This window comes from Thunnus albacares, chromosome 9 (genome assembly GCF_914725855.1).
Source record: "Thunnus albacares chromosome 9, fThuAlb1.1, whole genome shotgun sequence".
In the NCBI taxonomy this organism is placed as follows: domain Eukaryota; kingdom Metazoa; phylum Chordata; class Actinopteri; order Scombriformes; family Scombridae; genus Thunnus; species Thunnus albacares.
Genome location: NC_058114.1, coordinates 32696967 through 32721732, shown reverse-complemented (window position 1 = coordinate 32721732; position 24766 = coordinate 32696967). Strand labels below are relative to the sequence as shown.

The following is a 24766-nucleotide window of genomic DNA, read 5'->3' as shown; positions in this document are numbered from 1 at the left end:
CATTTAGATGAAGTTAAAAATACATGTTGGGAGTATGTACTAGAGAGGGATAATCCAGATGATGCCCTTGAAGCTTTTAATGTGTTATTTATGCAAGTGATTGCGAAACACACGCCAATTAGAAAGCACACAGTCAGGAATTTGAGATCACCCTGGATAGATGAGGAATTGAGGAGACTGATGAAACAAAGAGATGATGCAAAAAATGTAGCTATATGATCAAGAGTCTGATTGGCAAATTTATAGGAGGTTATGGAATTATGTAACAGGATTAAACCAAAAGAAACAGCAATTGTTTTATAAAAATAAAATCAGTGATGAAACGGAGGTTAGTAAATAGCATGATTGGCCACAGGACCAAATCATGCCCAGCATATCTTGAATTAGAAGGGACATTCTTGACTAATACATTACAAATTGCTAATTATTTTAATGATTATTTTCATGATAAGATAAACAATTTGAGGGGCAATATGCACCAACCAAGCAATAGTACCTCCACAATAGTGATTAAAAATTTGATAATGTGGAATAATAAGTGTCAATTTAAAATTGCAAAATTTACAACTACGGATGTTACTGTTGCTTATCTATTATGCTTTTCCTTGTTTTCAGTCATATATTAATGTTACAGTGTCAGATGTTGATGTTAAAAGTGGCCAACATGTCAAATAATGAGGTAAACGTATGTAGCAGTAATCCCTGTGAGCAAAAAGCACCAGCTTCAGACTGTGCTTGGTTTCAAGTGTTTTTTTCAACTTTCAGCCCAACCCAACGTCAGCTTGCTCCATGCACAGCGTGCAAGTTCACTGCTCTGCTCCACTAACATTATGGCATTTTTCCATTGTTTTGGGGGTAGTCATACCGAGCCATGATTCAAATCAAACTGGTACACTGAGTGTTTTTCCATTACACAGCAGGGCAAAGTAAAATAAGTAGTTTACCTGTTGGAGGTGTGCTGGTCATCTGCAGCTCTTCATCAAACATCATCATCACTGTGGCTGTTTCTGTTTATACTTTTCCTCCCTGCGTCATTTCTAACTGATCCGCTGAAGAAGTAGCTCCAAATATCTCCATATGTTGTTGTTTTGACCGTTTTTTAGCGCTGCCAATGAAGACTTGCTAATTTGGTGAGGAACACATTTCACCTCCCGTAAATTCTTCACAATAAAAGTCTCCCGTTATTAGGTCATTTAAAAGCTTTCAACTGGAAGTAGATTCTGATACATGCTGCCTGTGCCTGCTGCTTGGCAGCTTCCAGAAAGCTGTCTTGTCAGAACAGAGTGGGCTCATCAGGAGGGGGGGCCTTATAGAGACAGGAGCTCAAGTGGACTGTCAAGAGACAGAAACTGTACTGAAGGGCTACATGAAAGGCCAATATAACATAAATAAGGACTTTTGGCTGAACTGGCCACAGACCAGCCCTTTAACCATGACTGTCCACGAGTGAATGAATGAGTGAGTGCCTGAGTGAACGATAAAGTTACACCATTGGTTGGCTGGCCGAGTGTTGGAGTTTCCCCTTTGGCTGTTGCTCTTTCAAAATGAATCAGTGCAAGATGATGGAAGTGGAAGACAGCAGTGTGACACGGACTCAGTTCCAGTGTTGAATGCAGTGAAGTCGGCTAAACCGGTTTAAACAGATGCATACCAGCATCTCTACCATCTCCTCCTCTATTGTCCAGTGTGATGAACTCTCAGGATGCTCTGTGGTGCATCTCGATTTTATAACTGAACTAATACCAGGACACAAGCTTTTTATTTCTCTGATGTTATCACATGTGACGTCATGATTGACTGTAACAAATTGGCCACAATTTCACACATTGACCATACACGATCCAGCCATATACTAGGTTTTGACCTGAGGTCTCATTTATAACCGTTGCATATGCGTGTGCACATTCTCCTTGGCTGGAGAATATGCACACCTGTATGTAAACTCTGACCCATGTGTACGAACATTTTGGAGACGGGTGAAATCGACGACGCAGATGGTGAGGTGGTGAATTGAAGCCAGATTGTATAATAATCCTCTCACACATTTAATTTCACTTCATATCAAACATTATAGATCCACGTTATCATAAACATTCAAAGCAGCAGTGTTATCTGTACTTAGGCTTGTTGTGAGCTATAATTATTCCGTAAGTATCTTTATCAAGATATAACCCAACTCAGATCTTAAAGTCTGCTCAACATTTAATCAGCGTTGTCTCACCCGGAGCACAAAGGAGAAAGTCAGTTGTGGAGCAGCGCAGCAACTGCTCAAATGAATGATGTCAGGATGTGGCAACTGGCTTTCCTTTCTCTGATATTAGCTAAGTGTGAATATAGCCAACTGATTCATTTTCACCTCAGCAACGTTAACTAACTGATGAAATTGTCATCAACAATTGTAGAAATCCAAGATGACATCAAATAACTTAAACAAACGTAACTAAAAAAAATATTTGCAGGACAGAGCATTAATAGATTTCTAATATTTCGTTATACTGTGCATATATCACCATATATATCACTGTGTTGTCAAGCGCAGAGACACTGGAGACACTGCGGTGGCTGCCACACGCACACTCTGCCTTCTCCAGTCACCTCACTGCCACATCTTCACCACCTGCACTCACTGTGTAAATTAGAGAAACACCTGTATGCTGGATTTTGGAGTAAATATAAATGAATACAGTGTTTATTGTATTGTAGATATTGAGTGTGTGGTGTAAAAACTACTTATAGCCTACTGGTTTACTGGGAGCTGGCCCGCTGCAGGTTGTGGTAAACATTTAACCAGAGATGTCTGATTTTACGATCCTCTGGAATGTTTACTGAAGTTGTATATGGTTGTTTTGGGTTACACACATAATTTCAAGACGTCCGAAATTGGGGAAATAAAACTGTAAAATTCTGTTCATGTCTGTTGTGGTCCTTCCTCTGCTGCTGCTGAGCACAAGTGACGAGAGGGTCCAATACACTGACTCTCGACACTGATCGGCTAGGCGTCTAAAGACAGAGTGAGTGACTGGTACGGCGAAAGAAACATATGTACATCAATATTAATGAATGCTTTTGCATCGACCATTTATAGTTTAATGTAACCGTGTGGAGGGCGGGATATGAGACTGATCAATGTGCGCACATTTTCAGGTGGACTATGATTTATAAAGGGAAATATACATGCATTCATGCGTACGCACAATTTATAAATCAGATTATTTTTTGGCGCACGCCATTCTCAGCTTTCTTTCATATAGACTTTTAGTTTGGATCCTACGCACTGTTTTATAAATGAGACCCCTGGTCTTGCTTTAACTGTGAATCATGCAAAGCAGTGGAGTCCAAAAATAAAACATTGAGAGCTGGAAATGAGCATAGTGGGTCCTCTTTAATAAATGCAAGGACAGACGATGGTGTAAATGATTTAGATGTAAAATTTCTTAGAATTGTTGTCAATTTAATTGCTGTTCCTGTCTGTCATGTTACTAATTTGAGTATAGAAAAATTAATCTGTCCAGAGGCATGGAATATAGCAGTGCTGACTGCACACAGTCTGTCTACACTTTCTTCTTGTGTCTATCCTCCTCAGGGATGTCACTGGCTGTTCCCAATTGGGAGACAAAGAAAAAATGTAATTTTTCTTAGTATTACCCAATGAATAAAGTGTTTTGAAGGTGCAAATGGTACAGTAGGGGTGCAAAAACTGACTTGTAGAAAAGGGTACGCTAATGTACTTTCGAGGCACTGTCCAAATGACAAGCTCTATGTTGTGTGAATCCTGGATTTTTTTCTGACTGCGTGGCTTACCCTACTAATGTCATCAGGCTGTGGAAACTGGTGGGATGACAGCAGCAAGAATTTAATATGGTTCGATCAAAGGGTAAATTGTAAATGTTAAAATTACCTTGCCTGATATGTTTTAATATAAAAGTTTACCAATTTAAAATGTTCAATTAAATGAACCACTGCAGCCCATTCTTACCTATTTCAATGTACCATGGTAGTGGAAAAACAATCTATGTCAGTGATGGTCGTGTGTGTGTGTGCTTGCCTGTGTTTTTGTGCCTAGCAGGGGATACAGGTGCAGGAACACGTAGAAATAAATAGTCACCCTTTTGACAGTTTAATTCTGTATCCTTGGTCAACAAATGACTGATCCTAGTTATTAAAGGTCCAATGAATAAATGTTTTACTGCCCCAAACCACAAAGTGACCATAAAATCTGTGGGTGTTGATAGGATTGCTGATCAATACCAATTTAATTTCATTTTCAGGATCCTCAGTAAGTCCAAGTGGAACAGCAGCTATTCTTGCTGGCTTCCAGAAAACAAATAAGTTAAAAAGATAGGCCATAATGTAAATAAATAGCAGTGGTTTGATCATTCAACCAGTCAACAGATTTAAATGAGATTTCTAGTTTTTAAACCTCCACGCTCTCCTTTGTTGATTAAGTGTAAAGTCTTAAAGCAGGGGTCCGTTTCACAAAGCAGGTTCAACAAACTCTGAGTCTAATCCTGAACTCTGAGTTGATCTACTCTGAGATAAGAAACTCTGAGTTTCCGGTTCCAGAACAGCTGATTTGAGTCAGTTTATTCAACTCGGAGTAGTTTCACCTGGAGTTAAGCGCGTGCACCACAACTATAAAAAGCCAGCATCAATGGAGCCCCGATTCAACGAGTCACCATGGCAACGGGGAAGAGGAGGGCTGCGTATTTCGCCCCACCAGAATTAGAAATCTTAATGCGATAATACGGCGAGTTTGAACATGTTTTCAAAAAGAAGTGCAACACCGCTGCAGCTACAAAAGAGAGGGAGACGGCGTGGGAGAACATCGCTGCTCGGGTCAATGCGTAAGTTTAAATGTAGTCCTTTGTAATCACAATAATATTACAGAGGAAAACTGCTTGATTGGTCGCCTATTAATTTATTCCATTTAGGTCCAATCCCGCGAGGGAGAAGCGCACTTGGAAGCAGTTTAGGATGAAATATAAAAACATTGTTCAAACAGGTGAAACCTCGGCATAATCTCATGGGGGAACCTCATTTGATCATGTTTTACATTGTAAAGTAAATATTAAGTGGCTGTTTGACTGTGCAGTTGTTTTATCCCCAACATAATGCTGGTTTCACACACATAAATGTCTTCTCATCTACATCATGTTCTGTTAAATAATTAATCCTATTTAAATTAACACAGACTTCTACTCAGCCAACAGAAAGAAGGCAGATGTCCGTAAAACGGGTGGTGGTCCAGCACCGCCACCTCTAACGGAGGCAGAGGAGCTGGCCCTAAGCCAGACTATAGGAAGGCCAGTGGCTGGCCCCGACACTGTACAAAAAACTTCCGTTTGCAAAGAAACGCAGCGCAACACACAATATCTGCTGGGATGTGAGAGCATGACTACGATTGGTAATGTTGCAAATGTAAGGACGGATTAGGTTTTGTATGTAGATGATGGACTGTGACGTGAAATGGTACCGCTCAAAAAGATAATTGTCTGGAAATGCTAGAACATTTATGCGCGGACTGATAACCATCTCTCAACGAATATTTAATTCTCTGCGCAGTAATGCTGCACCTTCATCCACGGGATCGTTATCAAAAGGACATGCCATGTTAGTGAAAAATGTTACTGTGGCTGTTACTGTGCCTAATGGACTTCTAATATACTGACTCTGATTTTTTTTTTTTTTTCTTTTTAATGATTTTTTTAAATGATAGACGGCAGAACTAGGCTACGCCAAAACTCGCCTGCTGCCTGAATGAATGAGGAAATCAAATGGAGTGTGTGGCTCTGAAAGAGGGCGGAGACTGAGAGAAACTCGAGGTTCATTGAGAAAAACCTGGTCCCGACCAGGTTAGGTTCATAGAGTCTGTTACTACGGTAACTGACCAAGAGCTTAAGTTACCCCTCTCTGTGAAACAGGCTAGAGTTATCCCTCTTTCTCTGGTTTGAGTTACCTCCCTTTTTGAAACGGAAAACTCAGAGTTTCCCTCATTTCAGGGTTAACAAACTCTGAGTTTTCACTAAACCTGCTTTGTGAAACGGACCCCAGGTATCTTTACTTCATGTTCCTCCTTGTGTCCTCTGATTGATTTTGGGGAGAGATTTAAGAAAAGAAAGAGTTACATTTACCCAAAAGGATATCCTCACTTAGTCCACTGTCACTTGAAGATGTCAGATACTAATGACATGCAGCTTTCCCAGAAGTCATTATATTGAAAATTTAAAAATAAACAGTAAAATATGATTCATACCATCCTTTAAAACTGCAGGGTTCCACATGAGCTGCAGTGACCACACAATAAACAGATTTCCAGTGAAGAGGTGTTGTCATCTGATAAAAGACATCAATATGTACATGCATGTTAGTTCGCTCCTCTGGAGGCCTCCTCTGTCCTCGTCTCCTCTGAGGTGCATTTAGAAGAATGGAACATCTTCATTCATGGTGGTCCTTGATCAGTTTCTAAGTCACAGGCTGGAGGACAGAGGCGCTAGGAGTCTGGGAAGCATAATTAGCAAAATGAAAGACCAGAATTGAAAACAGTGAGTGTCAGCAAAATCAATTTATTTCAATGGAATCGCTTTTGGGGGCAAAATAAATTAGTGCAAATTTTAGCAAGTTCATTTTAAACTTTAGTGAACTTTGGCATGTAAATTTGTGCAATTGACCTTCAGGAACAAAGGGAACAAAGAGCTGAAGAGGCCAAAATGGAGTAAACTATCTCAGCCAATTAGCTTTCTTGCACCATTCACTTTTATTTAACTTCCTCTATCGGAGTATAAACTCTTCCACAAAAGAGGAATGGTTTGCAGAGTCGATGGACTGATAGAGATTTTGAGTGGACTGAACTTATTGTCCCCTTGGGGGCTGAGCTAACAAGCTTGCAAACTGACAGTTAGCAAGCTCTCTAGCGCAGAAGGCTTTTGTCCCCCTTCAATTACTCTTTGTTGACTGAGATGGTGTAGAATCCTGACAACAAAATGCCAGGGGGGAGTAAACGGCCCAGTACAGAGAAGACATCAACCCAATGATGGGAAAGCTCAGACACTTCAAGACATTGCTAAACCACTGGGGACCATCACGAGACCATCTCTGAACAGGGATATGAATAACCAGGTTTCTCATGTTCCATGTAAATGCCATAAATAACAGTGGTTACAACCTCATATACAACCACATGACTGAAGTTCCATGATGACTACTGAGCAAATTCCATATGTTGATGAAGACTGTGAGATGTGGTTGAAAGTTGTAAGCATGTGAGTCTACCTAGAATTAAAATTATTTTGTCAAACTATTTATACCTATACTATTTAACATCATAGACTGTATATAAATATGGACATTATGACAGCTCCCCAGAAGTGAAGCCAGAACATCTCGATCACTCCCCAGTGGCTGGCTGCAGTATAGGTTATACGCCCCCCCCCCTCCATGTTAGTGGATGGGACATGAGCCAAACTAAAAAATCAAAGTACACATCAAATAAATTTTTCCCAAAGATGGTTTCTGTCATTTCAGGTAGTTCTTATCATGCTGATGTTTGTCCAAGTGCTCATTTTTCTTATAAACTTGTTTTTAATTAGACGATATAGAAAGGGGGTCTGACGTCATGATTGACAGCTGTGACAACCGCTCTCAAACCTCCATCAGGCTGCGGAACGGCTGCGGGGGCGTGTTCCGTGGGCCGTCATCCCGCCGCCCAACTCTACTGCGCAGACTCTGGCTCCAAATGACGTCACACAAGAAAGACGGCAGCTCCCAGAAAGGAGACATTTTGGCTTCACTTTTCCATAGCGGTAGGAAGTTGAGAGACGTTGTCCATATTTATATTCAGTCTATGTTTAACATCAGTAAAAGTTACTTTATCACAGTCTGATAGTCTGATCTAGCAATCCTTGGACATAATAAATCACATTTACGTGATTCACCCAATCCAAGAGTCCAATATCATTAAAAATAATAAAAAAAAGCTTCTCTCCTACACCTTCATTAACTCCTTTACAAGCATCCCATTTATAAAGATGCCTATTTAATGAATTCAATTTCCCCTTGGGTTAGAAATAATAATTATGTGTGAAATTCATTAAAGATATATTTCCATCCCATGACAGCAGCACAAGATGTGTCTTGTAACACAGCAGGACTGCATGAAAAAAGAGTAATTTTACTCATCATTAGTCTTAATAGCCAACACCATTATTGTGGTTTCTTTATTCATCCAGGATGTAAACAGGAGGGTTTATTAGAAACAAACTAGAGTCTACACTTGATGAGTACATTTTTATCACTGGCTGGTTGTGTTTGTGTGTTGAATTCAAGCTTTGCACTGGAAACATTACTACATAAGTAGTACTGTATGTGTAAAATTTGTATGTAGCATGTACTATGTGCAGTATTGGGAATAACGCGTTACAAAGTAAGGCATTACTGTAATTCCACTACTTTTGGTGGTAACTAGTGATGTAACTAATAACTCTTTCAAATCAAATACTGCAGTTACAATTACTGAAATTTAAATGGACTCGTTAATCATAACTTTTGTCTTGCGTGAAAATAGTGGACATCTGCAGAGGATAGCAGACAAACACAAACAACATCATCTAACTTTACCATGTCTCAGAGCCGCCTCATAAAGTCCACATCATTGTAACCAACTCGTGGTAAAACATAAGCCTTCTCTCTGATGTTATATATATATATATATATGTTATATATTGTAAATAATACCTGTTACTGAATTGCCGCTGCTAATCCTGGTTTGAGTTATGGATCTGCAGTGAAACCCGGAGCAGACTTTTGAGTTGTATTTCTTTTATGTTTGTGAAACTGGATTGAACTGAACTGATTTGGGGTTGCGGGGAAAACAAAATGGAGCATTTACGAAGTGGATTGAACTCAGATTGTGGGACAAGTTACACTTTTGCATTAAAAGTAACATAAAAGTTACTTTCCCTAGTAACTAACTACTTTTTATATACGGTGATTGGTAAAGGAATTCAATTACTTTTTGAGAGAAGTAACTAGTAACTGTATCTAATTACAAATTTTCAATAACCAACACTGACTATGTGTAAGCTCAAGAGTCTACAGCCACTCAAGAATCTACAGCTACCCTAGTGGCTCTGGCAGGTTATAACTCTCATTGCAAAGAAAACCAAGCTGTAAGATAGACAAAGTTTCTGATGCTTAGAAAATATAAAAGCAAAAAGCAAAAGTAAAAACTGCCCAGAGAGTGGTGTCAGGGTAAAGGTTTGGCAAACTATATCAAAACAGTTCACCATGTTGTGACCATGAAAGGATTAAGAGATCCTGACCTAAAATTTTAGCTCAGTGTGAAATCTCTCTCTCTCCTCAGTTCTGTTTTTTCCAAGGGAAAATTCTTTTTCTTTTATGGAAAATTCTAACCCTAATAATCAGTCTTTCTTAGGCCCAAGCTTTTGAAAGAAACGTCATCTATGCTCTTATTAGTACAGTACATCAGGTCTTTACTACTGTAACACCTTGTTTACCTGCCTCAGCAAATCTTCTCCATCACGAATTCATTGCTCCAAACTTTGCAGTGAGGCTTTTAATGATACGAAAGGTTTGGTCATATTTCAGTATGGACACAGAAGTGGGACAGCTGTGGGCGTGCACACACTTCTATACATACAGTACTCCAACTGGGTGTCAACTGGGCCATTTGTGTGTCTTTGTACTCCCTTACAGATGAATTTTAAAGAAGTGGAAAGCAATGGATCCTCAAGTGTCCATTCTGCTTTTCTAGCACATGCATAGTGCATGTGCATAGCGCAGTTGTATAGTCCATGTGGTGACGCATTTTTGACATGGACCCCTGTGAGGTCATCCTTACAAATACATTCAATAGTTGTTGGGATATTTCAGTCTGGACTAAAGTGGTGGACTGACCAACCAAACTGTAGATTGACCAATATTACCAATCTGCACAGCTAGCGTGGTTTAAAATCCAATGTTCTTCCTCAGTAGTACATTCAATTACTTAAAGAGCTGTAAAATATACCTGTACTGTTCTTATTGTGACTTAGAAAGGATCTACTAGAGCTTAGTCATTCTTCATAGTCTGATTGTACATTATAACAATATGTTAAAATAAGACTATGTAACGTTTGAAAGGAGAAATGACACAAGCTTCTGTGTGTCCCAGGAATAACTTGACTTTTACAGTGTTTAATTATAATCAGATGATAAATTGATATTTTAAAAAGCAATTATAATTACTTTTGCATTTTAATGATGCCATACTGTACATAGTAAAAATCATAAAACATATTTAAATTAGCCAGTTAATAAAGTTGGATGATACACTGAGGTACTGTACCTTAATTACCTAAAAATCAAATTAACTTCAATGCGATTCCATTTTAAAATTCAATTATTACTTGTTATCATTACTACTGAATAAGGAAAAAGAGTGGGTGTGTGTGATGTGCTGTTGTGTGTAGCTTTGTATTTTGTACGGTGTGTTCTGTGTGTTTTTTGCTTTGTACTGTTTTTTTGTTGTGCTGTTGTATGTTTTGACCGTGGGGGACTGCACATGTAAATTAGCTTTGAGCTAACTCCGGTGCAGTGCATCTTTAATGTTAAAAACTGTACACTGTCCCAATAAATAAATACAATCAAAAATCAGTTGGCTAATTGAATGATACTTTTATTATTTTTAATTTACCTGGAGTTGATTAATGCCTTATGTAAATGCAAATTTGATTAATCAATTTATAATAGCTTTGTAAAATGTTTGTATTTATGAATTGATTATAACTAAACATTGTCTATCATTATTCTTGTGGCACACTCCAGACTCCATAGAAAGCTGAATTCATAACCAAGAAACACACTTGCTTGATTAAGTACTTCTATTATGAATACTAATATTACTACAATATTGCTACTGTTACACTACATTTTCAGCATTTTTTAGCATTATCCAGTAAGTGCATCTTGTTGCCACAGTAGCTGCTGTTCAACTAAAGTTATGTAGATTCATAAATATTTATTTGGATACAACCTGAGTGAAAGCATGGCTGCTGCTTATGTGACTGTGTATGTGTGGTGCTAAGTAGATGAAGGTGGAAACAGATGTGAAGGGTGTACAGCAGGTCACTTCTCACAGACACTTACCTCTATCAGGTGTAATTGGCCAAAGAAAGTGAAAGTGAAACAAATCCACTTTGTTCCTCCCTTCTGGATTGCTCTTGAATAACACACAAACCCTGCTGCCGCTGATTTACAGCACATATGAAGCACACACCAGAGAGCCAGTGTGCACATGTACATACGCAAACATGTACACACATTCACACCCAAGTAAGGTAGATGTTAGCTGAGACAAACAGGCAGCTGCTTTTAAGTGTACAGCTAATTAAAGCATTAAAAATAGCCCAGGTGATAAATGGAATGTCAGAAGGGCTCTTAAGGGGTGTGTGTGTGTGTGTTTGTGTATAAGTGTTGACGTAAGGTTTGAGCCACATTGTAGTGAAGGCTAAATAAGAAGAGTCATGTGGGACGTGTGTATGTGTATGTGAGGTGTATTGTATTGAACAATGTAACTGCCGTCATTTCATCTGAGAAATTTAATCAAACTGCATGTTTAATCTGATTAAACTAATCTTTAGTGCATTACCTTAATTAACTGCAGACCGGGCCACTTCTCAGAGCTGTGTAGTGCTGTATGAAGGGTGCAGTGTTGCTATGAAAAACACAAACACATTTAATGTAAGTTGTGTTTTTTCCCCCTGCTAGAATGGAGTCTTAAGTGTGCCAATCAATTATAATAGACATATAATTATTTAATCAATTAATATATGCAACAGCTATTTTAAATTGATTCGTTTTAATGATGCATTGTAAACTTATAGTTTAAATAATTACATTTTTATATACCATGTCTTTTGTAGTGGCTTTGACTTTCTTATGTTGAGGTGATTTATTTTTATATTATTTTTTGGGGGGAAGGGGGTTCTTCTTTGTCTGACTTACTCCGTGTAGTGTATTCTTCTGTGTTCCATATTTAAATCAGTACCTAATAACATAACAAAGTGTTATGTTGCTTTGCATTCTGTTTATTGTGTGCATCTGTGCTGCATGTTTTAATTATCACAAGGTACAGTAGTATAATGATGTCCTGTGACATCTTTACTAGAAGTAATATTTCCCTTTTTATGATTGCCCCTCATTCTTATAAACAATTTAATTAATTGTTTTTATCAATTAAGCCCGTCAGTCCAAACTCAAGTCATTCCCAACGACACAATCAGTGATAAGGCAAGATATTTAACAATCAAATCCCTTATTTTACAGTAGGTATTGGCTAGCCATTGTTTGTTCAATATGTTACTATTCATTAGTTAATGAAACTGTCTGATGCTTGAATTAGCAGTTTTGGTCGGTGCTGCTACACTCTGTTGTATTATGCATGTCTGTTTTCTGATTTGATACAAAATAACATTTCTGAGCGATTAAAGTGAGATTTTGTGACAATTTTATAATTAGTTGTGTGTTTACTCAAATCAGACTCAGTGTAACTGGTATAAAGCATTTGCATATTTCTGGCTACACTACTAGTGGACATCTGTTGGTGCATGTCAAAATTTACATCATGTGGACCCTCGCAGCTATCATTTTTTGTTGAAAGTATTATTTGTGCTTACCTCTTTTCACTCTATATACCCAGTACAGTTTGATCAAGGGGAAAATTTGGTCCATGACAACGAGAATGTGTCCAAATGATGAAAGCTTTCAGATTTGGTTGATTTTGTGACTTTTGATTTATTTCCTCCACTAAGGACTTTATGGAAAGTCGCATTTGTCAGTCTATTTGTGTGTTTGTTAGTAAGCAGGATATCTCCAAAACATTTTACAGATTTCAGTGAAAATCGTTGGAAAGTTAGGCTATCGGCTAATTTTTGAATCTGAATCTAAATGCATATTTGAATTATTTTAGTTTAAAGAAGCTGAGTTTAGCTAATAAATCTTCTGAAATGAATGCAAACATTAATCTTCTTTGAAATTAGTGGGAGACATATTTACTAATTAATGCCATCCCTCCTGTTGTCCATGAGTGGATCAAGAGTTATTGTTTTTTTTTTTGTTTTTTTTGGTTTTTTAACCTTTATTTATTCAGGGGAATTTCTCTGGATGCCCTGATCACGTTTACATATTTACACATTCACACTTGGAAGCTGCCCAGTACAACCACAGTCTGATCTGCCAGCCACTGAGCAGTTGAGGTTAAGGGCTATAGGACATCTTGGATGATTCATGGATAATTCATGGATAAAACAGCCTGTCTTTAATTTCAAACTGAGAGACATGGAGAATGCCTCACCCCTGTACCCCGAACTGACCTCTTTGCCAAGCAGGACATTACCCTGAAACTTAAACACTGTGAAAAAATGGAGATTAAACAGTCCTCCTGAGAAACCATTTCTGACCAATAACTGAATTATGGCCTGAACTAAAAGCATAAATGCCATAAAGTCTCACAAAACTCACATTACTGGAGTTTCCCTTAAACCATACCTTAAAAATCCTGGAAATTAAGAAATTGAATATTCATCAGTAATTCGGTGTGAAAACATTTAAAACACACCAGTTTTATCCAAATTTATAAAAAAAAAAAAAAAAACGGCCTCAAAGACATTTCTCTTTGAGCTGGACTCCAGAACTTGTGAAAATTTCTTAAGACATCTCTTTTCTTTTTTTTTCAACCAAGTATATGCTTATTTCAATCTATTACTGGATTAGTTTAGTTTGTTTTTGTTTCATTTGTAACATAAAGTCTCATGTCCACGTACAGTATTTTATTTTCAAGTAAAAGCTGAAGTGTGTGAGTGTAGTCACATTAAACTTTATTTGGCATTAAACTAAAATTACAAGAAGCCAACCAAAGCTATCTTATGCTTTATCATATATGCTCAATACATTTATCTATTAATAAAGGTCTTCATTTATCCTTAAAGTGGTTGATTTTTTCTTTGAGCACAGAAAACAAAGAGGTCATTGTCAGGACAAAAATTTACGGTTTTGAGACTGATTAATTCACCAAATTGAGAATCACATTCAAACTTTAATGTTTCCTCCAGACATTAAAGGTTACTTCTAGGAGGTGGTACCCAGACGAGGTTAAGTCTTATATTAATTAAGTGTTATGTAACTACATGGCCTTGCTCAAGGCAGGGGAATTAGGGAGGGGCAAGCATTGCTTCTTAACTTTCCTCACCCAGATTTATCCTGCTGGTCCAAGGGATTGAAGACGGCAAATGAAACCAGTGTATCATTTATGACATGAACATTATTAATGAGGTAAATTAGCCATAGCTTGTCCAACTGATATCTTTGTGAATGTCAGTAAAGTACACATTTTGCAGAGAGAGATAGAGCGCACACACACACACACACACACACACACATATATATATATTTTGGCCTCCAAACATCCTACCAAAGTTAAAACCAAACCTACATCTTTGGTCTCAGGCCAGGTACAAGGCTCTTCTATTGTCTCATATCCTGAGCATTGCAGTTTCTGGGGGCACTAGCAATGTTTTAGACTTTTGCTACATGGATAAAGTATCCATCCCTGATTGTGCAAATGAAGAAACCCAAATGTGATGTTAGTGCTCATCGTTTATCAAAAGCCATGTTCAAATATGATTTTCTTGGATGAACCATGGGCAGACACTATTTAACTGTGGGTGTTAAATTCCCAAAAAGCATGGCTAGAAATGATTCATTGGTGTCTGTCCTCGCTTTGGGCTATTTGATTCAGGTAATAGCAAGATGGCTAAAAGTAATTTCATGGAATTAATGGCAAATGCCTTAAAGGGGAAACATAAGATAAAACCTGCTCCCCAAATTACCTCTCAAAGCTTGGCATCCCAGGGGGCAAGCACGGCAACCATCTCATTTTAGAATTTTAGATACAGAAAATGACCAAAAAATAAGGGTTACACACCTGCACAGCCCATATAAGAGCATGAATAGAGCTCCCTGCATTGTCATTGTATTATCTGAAGAACTTCCACAGTCCACTGTGAATCACAGTCTTAATTAGAATGGCCAGTGGCCTTCATTATATGGGAAGACTGGAGACGAGTATCAATGCAGCTCAAGTGCTTCCATGTATAATCATCAATTTCCTCTCCAAATGACTGTAACATTAGGCAGGCTGTCTATTAGGCAGAGTGCATTTATTTAACATATGGCTGATGATAGGTCCCTGGGCAAAGCAGTGCTGCTGACGGTGATTAGGAAGAAACTGTTCAGAATACGCCTTTGTCTCTGGATCTGGGTACAGATGATGATTTTGTATGTGTGCATGGGAATGAGAGCTGTGTATGATGGTCTATATGGTAATGACTTATAATTGCACCATGCTTCCTGCTCAACTGCCTTTGTGATTCTGGAGATTTTACATCATTATGCAGCCCTTTCAGATATGCTAATCTACTAGGTCCTCTTTTTTTCTCTCTCCCCTGAGGTATTTTTCATTCTGTTTCATGCCTGAGTCCATTTCTTTGCAAATCTGAGCTCAAATAATTTTGTAAAAACTGAGCTGTTGCTGCTGTGGTGTCAGGAGGCCAGTGTAGTCTAAAGGCAGGCTGTGTGGGCTTTGTATAAAAGGAAAATCCTCCAGTGATATACAGCTGCTCAGTCACAGGTAGTGCTACCCCTTGACCTCACTCTGTTTAAGAGTCACAGACTGCAGATCAAACACGTAGTCACAAGTAATGAGTTTTCTGATTAGCTTTAGGGCTCCTGCTACATAAGAATTAACTCTCTAACACAGTCCTGTTCGTATTCCTTGCTCCACATAGTGTTTTTTTTCACATCTAAGGGATGTGAAAGGTTTTGTTCTGACTGATAATGTGTGACCGAGCACAGCTCATGCATTTCTCTGCTTGTGTTTCAGTCTTTTGATCAGTCCGGGCCTTGACTTATCAAAGTCTGACATTGCTCAAAATATGAATGAAGCAGCCAACTGTGATCTCACACTGCAGCAAGGATCTCATTGTGATGCACACACAGAAGGACAACAGCATATCAATTGAATAGAAAAGAAGGGCCTTCAGCTGCAACGTGATGGATTATGTTGTGATGGATCCTGACTGCCTTCGCGCCACAGGCACGGGTTCAAATCATGGCCCTACCTGTTGGAATTGATCACTGAGTGATGCATGGCAGTTTCAGTGGCTTGTTATATGAAGCGCTTCAAGACTGAAAGCCTAATAACTGAGCTTTGTCCTGTCTTCTCCTACTAGCCATTTATCCAGCAGATTACACCAAACAAAATCAAATTAGGAACATTCTCACAGGATAAAATGGCAGGTTTGCAACCAGGAGGAGGCACTGCATTTGTCTTCCATGAGAGAGTGTGCAGTGGTCCACCAAGCCTTGTCTGCTGCACTGCAATACACCGTGTTTGCTTTCAGTTAAAGCTCTGGAGGGTGAACATTGGCCTGAAGGTTTGCTCAGAAAGATAAAAATATCAGCAACTCCTGGGTCATTGATCAACAGCATCGGGCAGTAATGCTTTTTAACATGTTACAGTAAGGTAGTGTTTTCAGTAACGAGTAGTGTAAGGGATTACAATTTGAATTTGAACAGTTATTAATCCTAGTAAAGCTCTGTTGCTTTGTCAGTTTGGAGGTTGACTTGTTTGTTGTCCTACCGGTAGTTTGATGGAGGGTTGATATCAGTTTGTTCTCTGTGTTCAGTGGACAGACTGGTCCACTACATGCAAGACCGGTGCGATGGCTGGATGTGTGGGGCTTGCTAACATTAGCCACAGGTTAGGCTACATTCAGGAATCAGCTGGCTTAGTTCAGAGTTGGAGGCTCAGAGAACAAAGTAGCTTTATTGAAAGGATGGGACTTCATGCAGTCACTGCAGCTAATGTTAAGCTAGCTGTTGATGGTCAGTAAATAACTCCAAACTGTCAGCTGGCTGCTTGTTAAACCACAAAGTCCCCCAAAGTCTTTTTCTACATGTGTTAAACACAGAAGATGGAACATGTGGCTGTTGGAGGCTTTCAAGTTGTTTAAAAAGGGGAAATTATGCTTTTTGTTGTTTTCCGTTATTTATATCCTGTGAAGATATGAAATGTTAATATGGTTAAAGTTCCAAAACTTGAGGTGAATGTATGTATAAATTCACAATCACATTCATGCACACACTGATGGTGGCAAGCTACCGTGCAAGGTGCTGGCACAACCATCGGGAGAAATTTGGGGCTCAGTATCTTGTCCAAAGACACTGTAATAATGTAATAATGTTTTAAATGAGTAATATGTAAATAAATAATAATGTGATAAGCAGCAGCACAAGCTTTACTTACTGAGTCTCCACCAAGGGTGAATAAAACTAAATATCTCTTTATTGCTAAATCCTACAATTAGAAATTCTGGCAAATAACAATTGTATAACCTAATTTTTTATGTAAATAAATATTGAGTTTATTCTGTAGCCCTGTGAACTTTGCAGTAATGTCTGCATAAGAAAGAAGTGAAAGGAGACGCACAGAAAAACAGGATTTCTATCAGAATAATGAAGCCGTCCAGGCATCGATAGAGTAGAAAAGCCAAATATGCTTTTTTGGAGCGACACACATGTAGAACACTGCTGTTGTACGTATGCTTCTCTTTTGCCATAAATTGTTACAGAGGGAGGAGAGAAAGCATATCTGCTGGAGATTTATTGTCTTCAAAAGTGAGAAAAAGACCATCTCTGACAAAATAAACCATTGGTCCTGTCTCTTTAAAATAGATCACTATTGTTCTGCCTGACTGAATACGACCAACTGTATGAGCACACAGGCTATAACACATTGAGCAGCAACAGAAATCTTGGCTTCTTGAGGTCATGTTAAGTTTCTACTGAACATGAGGAGAACAAAAAAAATTACAGGGAAAAGATGACCATTAATCATTCATATTCAATATACTATTAGGTTGAGTGGAGCAGGTTGACTCAAATGCAGAAGACAGCAGGCAGAACAAGGCTGAAAATAACTTATTTTATTCTAGGCTTGTGTAGGCAGAACAATACAGAACAAAGGATCCAACAAAACTGAGCTGAAAACCAGGACTTCAATACAAACTGAACTAATGAAACAACAAGAAACAGGTGGCAAGACACAAGGGCAGGCTGGGAGCTGATTGGCTGGGGAGGACACAGGGAGCAGGGTAGGGCTAATGAGACTGAATATAGGGCAGGTGTGGAAGGAAGAGCAGGCTGGGAAAAACAAGAAAAAACACAAAAGGCAATAGCTGCTCAGGCTGAGGACAAATAAAAAAAAAAAAAAAAGGAACTTCATCCATAAGTCAAATAAAAGTCCACAATATAGCCATGCACAATCCTCTTCATATATAATTCACCAAACTGTCCTGGAATTACACAAATCAGTAAACGTATCACACAGCAAATACGCTTCAGCAATACATTGCCAACCCAGGAACCTCTGCCAAAAATACTAGAAATATAAACTACTGTTGATAAACAACAACCAATAAATCTGTCAAGCATAGCGGTCTGCATATTAAGGCTGCATGTAACATAAATTGGACTGAAAGACAACTGTTGCTCTGAGTTTCAGTTCATTTTTGCACTCAGTTCCAATTAGAGTCAATGTACCAAGCAACAGTATCACAAGTGGTCCATATAACTTGCAACCTCTTGTCTGTCCTTCTCCTCCTCAGTCCAGTCTTAACAAACAGGGAAAAAGTCTGGGTGCATCTGGTGGACTAGTGGAGGGACACAGATGCATATATATTCATATACAGATGCTCTTCGTCTTGCTTATGCAATTATCTCTAAAGATGTGGTTTTTGAAGACTTGACCTCTATAAGTGTCGACCTTGTACTGTATGTGTATGTGATAGCGACTAGCACATACAGTATTTGACCCAATGCACAAGATGTCATGAGCGCGCCAGATAAGTAGACAAATTGGTTAATAGTTTTCTTACTTTGGTTTTGGCCAGTGTGTACATAAATAATGAGTAACTCCACCCAGGCAAATAATCTTGCACTGCCCACTAGTGGTGACTGCATGCTGATCTAAGCACACGGTCTGAAGCACATGGCGGAAGTGCATTTAGGGTGGGTCCAAATCATAAAAAATGGGTAAAAGGGTTGTACTTAGTCTCTTAATTAATCATGGGTGTGTTGTGGGTGTGACATGCAATAACTGTAGGAATGACAGAGTTGGCCAGTATAAAGGAGTCATGGCTTGATACAGGATAATTTGCGAATACACGTTCAGTTTTACACATTGCATCGCAAATCACCTGGATGTTGATGGAATGGGTTCCCATACAGTTCACATATATTAGAGCATTCTCTGAAGGGGCATGTAATCACACGTGTGTGTGCAATCAATCGCCCCCAGGACCCCAGAGAACCTAAATTTCATCCAGAACTCCTGTTTAACTCGTTCTTGGCTGGCAGGTGTCAAAGTGAATTTAATAAATTCACTGGCAATTCGGACTAAGGCTGATATAACTGTGTGTATGGCTGAAGTTACGGCAGATTGGGATATGCCTCCAATTGAACTCAGGGGATGCTGGAATGACCCACTGGCAAAGAAATGTAGTGCAGCAATGAGTTTCACAGCCACAGGGAGTGCATAGGGACAGCAGGCATTAGTCTCCAGCTCATCTGCCAGGAGATTGCAGATGTCTGTTTCAGCCTGGCAGGATAGGCACAGTTTATGGTGGCATTCCTCTTCGCTGAGGGACAAATATGTGGTCCTTGGCCAGTGAACCCTCTGTCTCCACCGTCTCCCAATCTTCTATCCCATCAGGTACTCCATTTGGCTGTGCAAATCGAGAATATATGAGCAAATGGGCACTGGACGGGAAAATGACAACTGTGTTGGTCTTAAATTAGCAAAGACACTTGCATTGCGCTCATAAGTGGTGTTGATTTGTATTGATACTATGTATTTTTTTTTTTTATGTGGGCACCAGAGGCCTGTACCACGAAGCCATTTCAACTTAGTCTTGCTCTCCTGAGGTTAGCTGGCTGCACCAAGCCTAACTTTGGTGATCCCAGATGACCAATATCATGAAGCTGGTTAAATTCAGTTCAATTTTATGTCATTAGACGTAGCCAGGGCACATACACAAACCTCACCAAAAACAGTGCAAAAATGTGTGTGTGGGGAGGACACACACACACACATTGGAATGTAGCAATAAAAAAAAAGAAGAATAAGACAAAATAAGAATAAGCTTAAGTTAGTAACAATATACAATATATCAATTTAACACAAGAAATAAACATGATTGTACAAATTAAAATGAACTAGTGTTGTATATATTTAAGATGGGAGGATGTGCATTGTCCTGCTGAGAGGAGCACATACAGATGTATGTATCTTTATTGTCCAGGTGGGTCAGTGGAGATGGCATCCTCTCTAGTCATTCTGGGTCTATAGGCGAACTGTTGGTTATCAACTAGCTCAGTAAACTCTGGGTGTTCCAGCTACAAGCATGTTTACGTGAAAGAGGTAGGGTTGTTAATTACGAGCAACATCATCACAACCATTAAATGATGAGATTTGTAGATGTAGAAGATGTAGAAACACTATTCAAATTATATATTCACTTATATTCAAGTAAGGTTAAGTCTTAAAATTTGTGTGGAAATTATTATACATGTCTTTAGTATAGGGTGAGTGTTTTTATGCTTTTTTTCTCAGATGAACTATTCTGAATATGTGATGCACATAAAATGAGTTATCAATAATTTCAGACTGTTTTTTCTGCCAAATCAAAGAGGAGAGGAAAAGTAGTTAATGCCTGATGGAGTTTATCCTACTGAAATGTTGCATTTATAATGACAGGAGCTAAATGAGAGTGTGTGGATTATTTTTCCAATAAGACAACAGACGGTTTAAATTTTATTTCCAATTATTAGCACACAGGTGTCTCATGTTATTCTGAGCTGCAGAGATGAAATAAAAGTGTTAATTATCCTCACTGTCAGCTATCAATCCGGCAATGAAAAAAAATTTGCACAATTAAAGTGAAGACACAAGTATTATGTGTTCAGTGCTGTAAACTATCCCTCTTTGTTAGAAGCTCTGTTTTCAAATCAGAGTGGAAATAGAAAGCCTGGAACAATAAAATTAGTCTAATCACCTATAAAAATATATAGTGCTGTTTTTACTTCATTGTAAACTCAGGAATTTTGTCATTGTTGGGATCCTGTAGGAATGATGACTGTTTTTCCAAAGATTTGATTGTTCAGTGGTCCTAGAAGTTAACCTGCTCCAGAGCAAGTAAACTGTCCAGCACAGGTTACCATGGTGATTTATCTGGGTTAAAAGTGAAACATACAAAACATACAAACACTGTGTAGGGCCTCAACAGAGGTTTAGTACTTAGTACTTTAGTAAAATGGTTAATATGTTTTTCCTTAACTCATTTAAGATTTTTATGTATAATATCACAAATAGCATATCTGATATTGTATATGAAATATCTCAAAGATTCCATCCAGACATGTTTTAAGATGTATATAAAATACTCTACTTTGAAAAATAATTTGTGTCTGATATGGTTTTTCCACAAAAAAATATATATGCCAATATATTTAATTTCAGAAGTTTTACTGCTGAACATACATGATGTCTCCTACTTCACTGTAAAGTCCATTCTCAGTGTATGTGCACTGGAGGCTTCAAGTTTCACTCCTGCCCTTCCTACCAATAAAACTTGAGTGCTCTGACCAAGTCTCTGAATTCCTTTCTGAGAACAACTTGTATGACCCGAATCAGTCTGGCTTTAAGCAGGGGCACTCTACTGAGACTGTAGTCCTGTCAGTTATGGAATCACTACGTTCAGCTGGAGCTACTGGTCAGTCCTCAGCTCTATTACTGCTAGATCTGTCAGCTCACTGTGACACAGTTAACCACCAAATCCTCCTCTCCACACTCACTGACTTGGGTATCTCAGGATCTGCCCTATTCATTCATGTCCTATCTCTCAGGGAGATATTTTTGAGTATCTTCGAGAGGAGAAGTGTCCAAACTGTACAGTTTTTCCACAGGGGTTTCTCAATGTGGCAAGAGGAAAAGGAATTGAAGGGCACAAACCAGTGTTATCAAAAGAATCCAACTACACAACCCTGGGGGTTTTACCTAGGGACAAATGTTACCTCAGACCAGTACCATTAACTCAAAAGGCAATCAGGTTCGTTACACCAAGAAGCGAGAGACGTGGTTGCAACCATCAATTCTTTATTTTTAACAATAGCAAAATTTAGTAAAAAAAAACAATTATTAAACATACTGATCACACAGGTATTAAAAAGAGGGGCAGGGGAATTATTCAGGGCCGAGGCTCACCAGTGGAGGGGAGGTAGGAGAGGTGTCCAGAAGAGAGTCACCCCGAATCACACGTGTACACACATTCTCACACACACACACACACACACACACACACACACTCTTGAAGGGTCAAACCCAGGGATGCTCAGTTAAACACAGCACACAGGAAAAAGGAGGAACCATCATCTACAGTCACCAACCCCACCACCGTGGGCGCTCAGCTCCTGAAAAATAAAAAGGGATACAAAATCAATAAAGTCTTCAACCAACAAACAAAACCAGAAAAAAAGAAAAAAATAAACTAACAAACAAAACTAAACTAAATAAACAATACCAAACAATATTCATTACAGGGCATAGAAACAAAATCCCTGTACTTGTACCACTAACTAGAAAAAGATAAACAAATAAAAAAATAAACTAGGTAAACAAGATTAATAATATGAAACCATTACATAAACCATAAAGTTTAAAACAAATAAACAAATGAATGAACCAAACTAAGCAAAACTGAGAATAAGCAAACGATGACAACAAAAAAGAAAACCCCCCCCCGCTCACTACGCACACTCACACCCACACCATTAAAACGACTCAGCTAAAAAGAGTACCAGTCACGGTACTGCCCGCCTTCAATGCAGCAGCAGCAGACCCGACCAAACGAATCGAAACAAAGACAATGATTGTTAACGCTAATTATAGGCAAAGCAGCAGCGTTCTTGCAGTGGGCAACAATGGCCGCAGCAGCTCCCGGGTGAGCTGCTATACGGCTGGCCAGAGCCCACAGTCCTGTAATATATAATGAAAAATCAAATTAAAACGAGAATGACAGCTGCCAAAAAGATGAACCTGACGCCATAATAGGCTACATACCAATCAGGCAGTGTCTGTAAGTTCAGGAAGAGAGAGAGAGAGAGAGAGAGAGAGCGTCTATGGAGCTTATGCTGCTACTACATACGGGGACCTAGAAGCAAAACACCCGTTCACTACACGCAACATAATAAAATTTGCGGTGCGAGAGAGAAGTGAACCTACCGATAGCAGTCCAATGAAGGGATCACTTCTGAGGAGGGTGAGTCACCACGGCGGGATCTACAAAACCATAAACTAACATAAGCAACAGCATGGGAGCAAGCTTTGAGGACCAGCATGGAAACTACTCTCACACCTGCAGCAGTTGCGGAAGTCCAGTGAACGGAGGCAGGGCGTGCGTTAAGCGTCAGGGGAGCGCCCCGAAAACAACTATCTGCCTTTATAGGGTGACCACAGACAATGATTGGCTCGAGATCGACGAGTAATCAAGAGGCTAAGAGACTACAGGCCTGCTCAACCCAGACTGGAATACATTTCCATTCTGCTACATTAAGGGTCAGTGCTCAGTCCCCTTCTCTTCTTAATGTACACCACCTCACTTGTGCAATAATCCGTTCCCATAGTTCCCTTAGTTTCCTTGACGTTACCCGTCAGTTCCATTGTCAGGTCCATTGTGGCCTCCCAGACTATTACACACCTGCTCTTGGTGTGATTTTTGTTGTTCAACCAATCCTGCAGAGGGTAACAATGGTGTTGGATGTCTTCAATTTGTACATGATCTGCCTCACAGTCGACTGTTGGAGTCACTTTAGAAATGGTTTTGTAATCCTTTCCAGCCTGGTGAGCATCAACAACTCTTCTTCTAAGATCCTCAGAAATCTCCTTTGTTTGAGCCATGACACACTTCCACAAACCTGTGTTGTGAAGCTCAGACTTTGATAGTGAAGACTCAGATTTCTCTTCTTTAAATAAGGCAGGGCCTCCCAGACTCACACTTGACTGTCATCCCATTGATTGAAACACCTGACTCTAGTTTCCCCTTCAACTAAACTGATAATCCTAGAGGTTCACATACTTTTGACACACACAAATATGTAACATTGGATCATTTTCCTAAATAAATAAATGAACAAATGCAAGGTTTTTGTCTCATTTGTTTATCTGATGTCTCTTTCTCTACTTTTAGAATGTAAATGGAAATCTGATTTAATTTTAGGTCATATTTATGCAGAAATAGAACAAATTCTAAAGGGTTCACAAACTTTCAAGCAGCACTGTAAATCCTCTGGAGGCCTGCCATTGGCTGATTCAGTACTTGAGGTAGGGTATTTTGGATATTTTATAACAGACTGAGTTTATTTGCACAGGTTAAAAATCAAATAAATACACACATTTAGAAACAAATCAGTGTGCAGGGAGAGGAAAAAAGCTAATATGTGCTTATCGATTACCTCGACCTAAATAATATACAAACATAAATATCAAAGAAAAACAAAGGCATACTGTTAAGAAATGTGATTATAAAACTCAAATTAGAGCCTTTTTAAAATATGCTCTGAAGGACTTTATGGGAGAAGAAATTTAAACCCAGACTAT

General features: G+C 38.9%; 1 long non-coding RNA gene across 1 annotated transcript; it reads right to left on the bottom strand.

Moving 5' to 3' along the window:
• Positions 1-22301: 22301 nt before the first annotated feature.
• On the bottom strand, positions 22302-24039 carry LOC122989346. Its single transcript, XR_006405035.1, has 3 exons — positions 23526-24039; positions 23393-23449; positions 22302-22581 (listed from the first exon to the last, which is right to left on the bottom strand). It is a non-coding gene; the product is annotated as an uncharacterized LOC122989346 (long non-coding RNA).
• Positions 24040-24766: the final 727 nt, after the last annotated feature.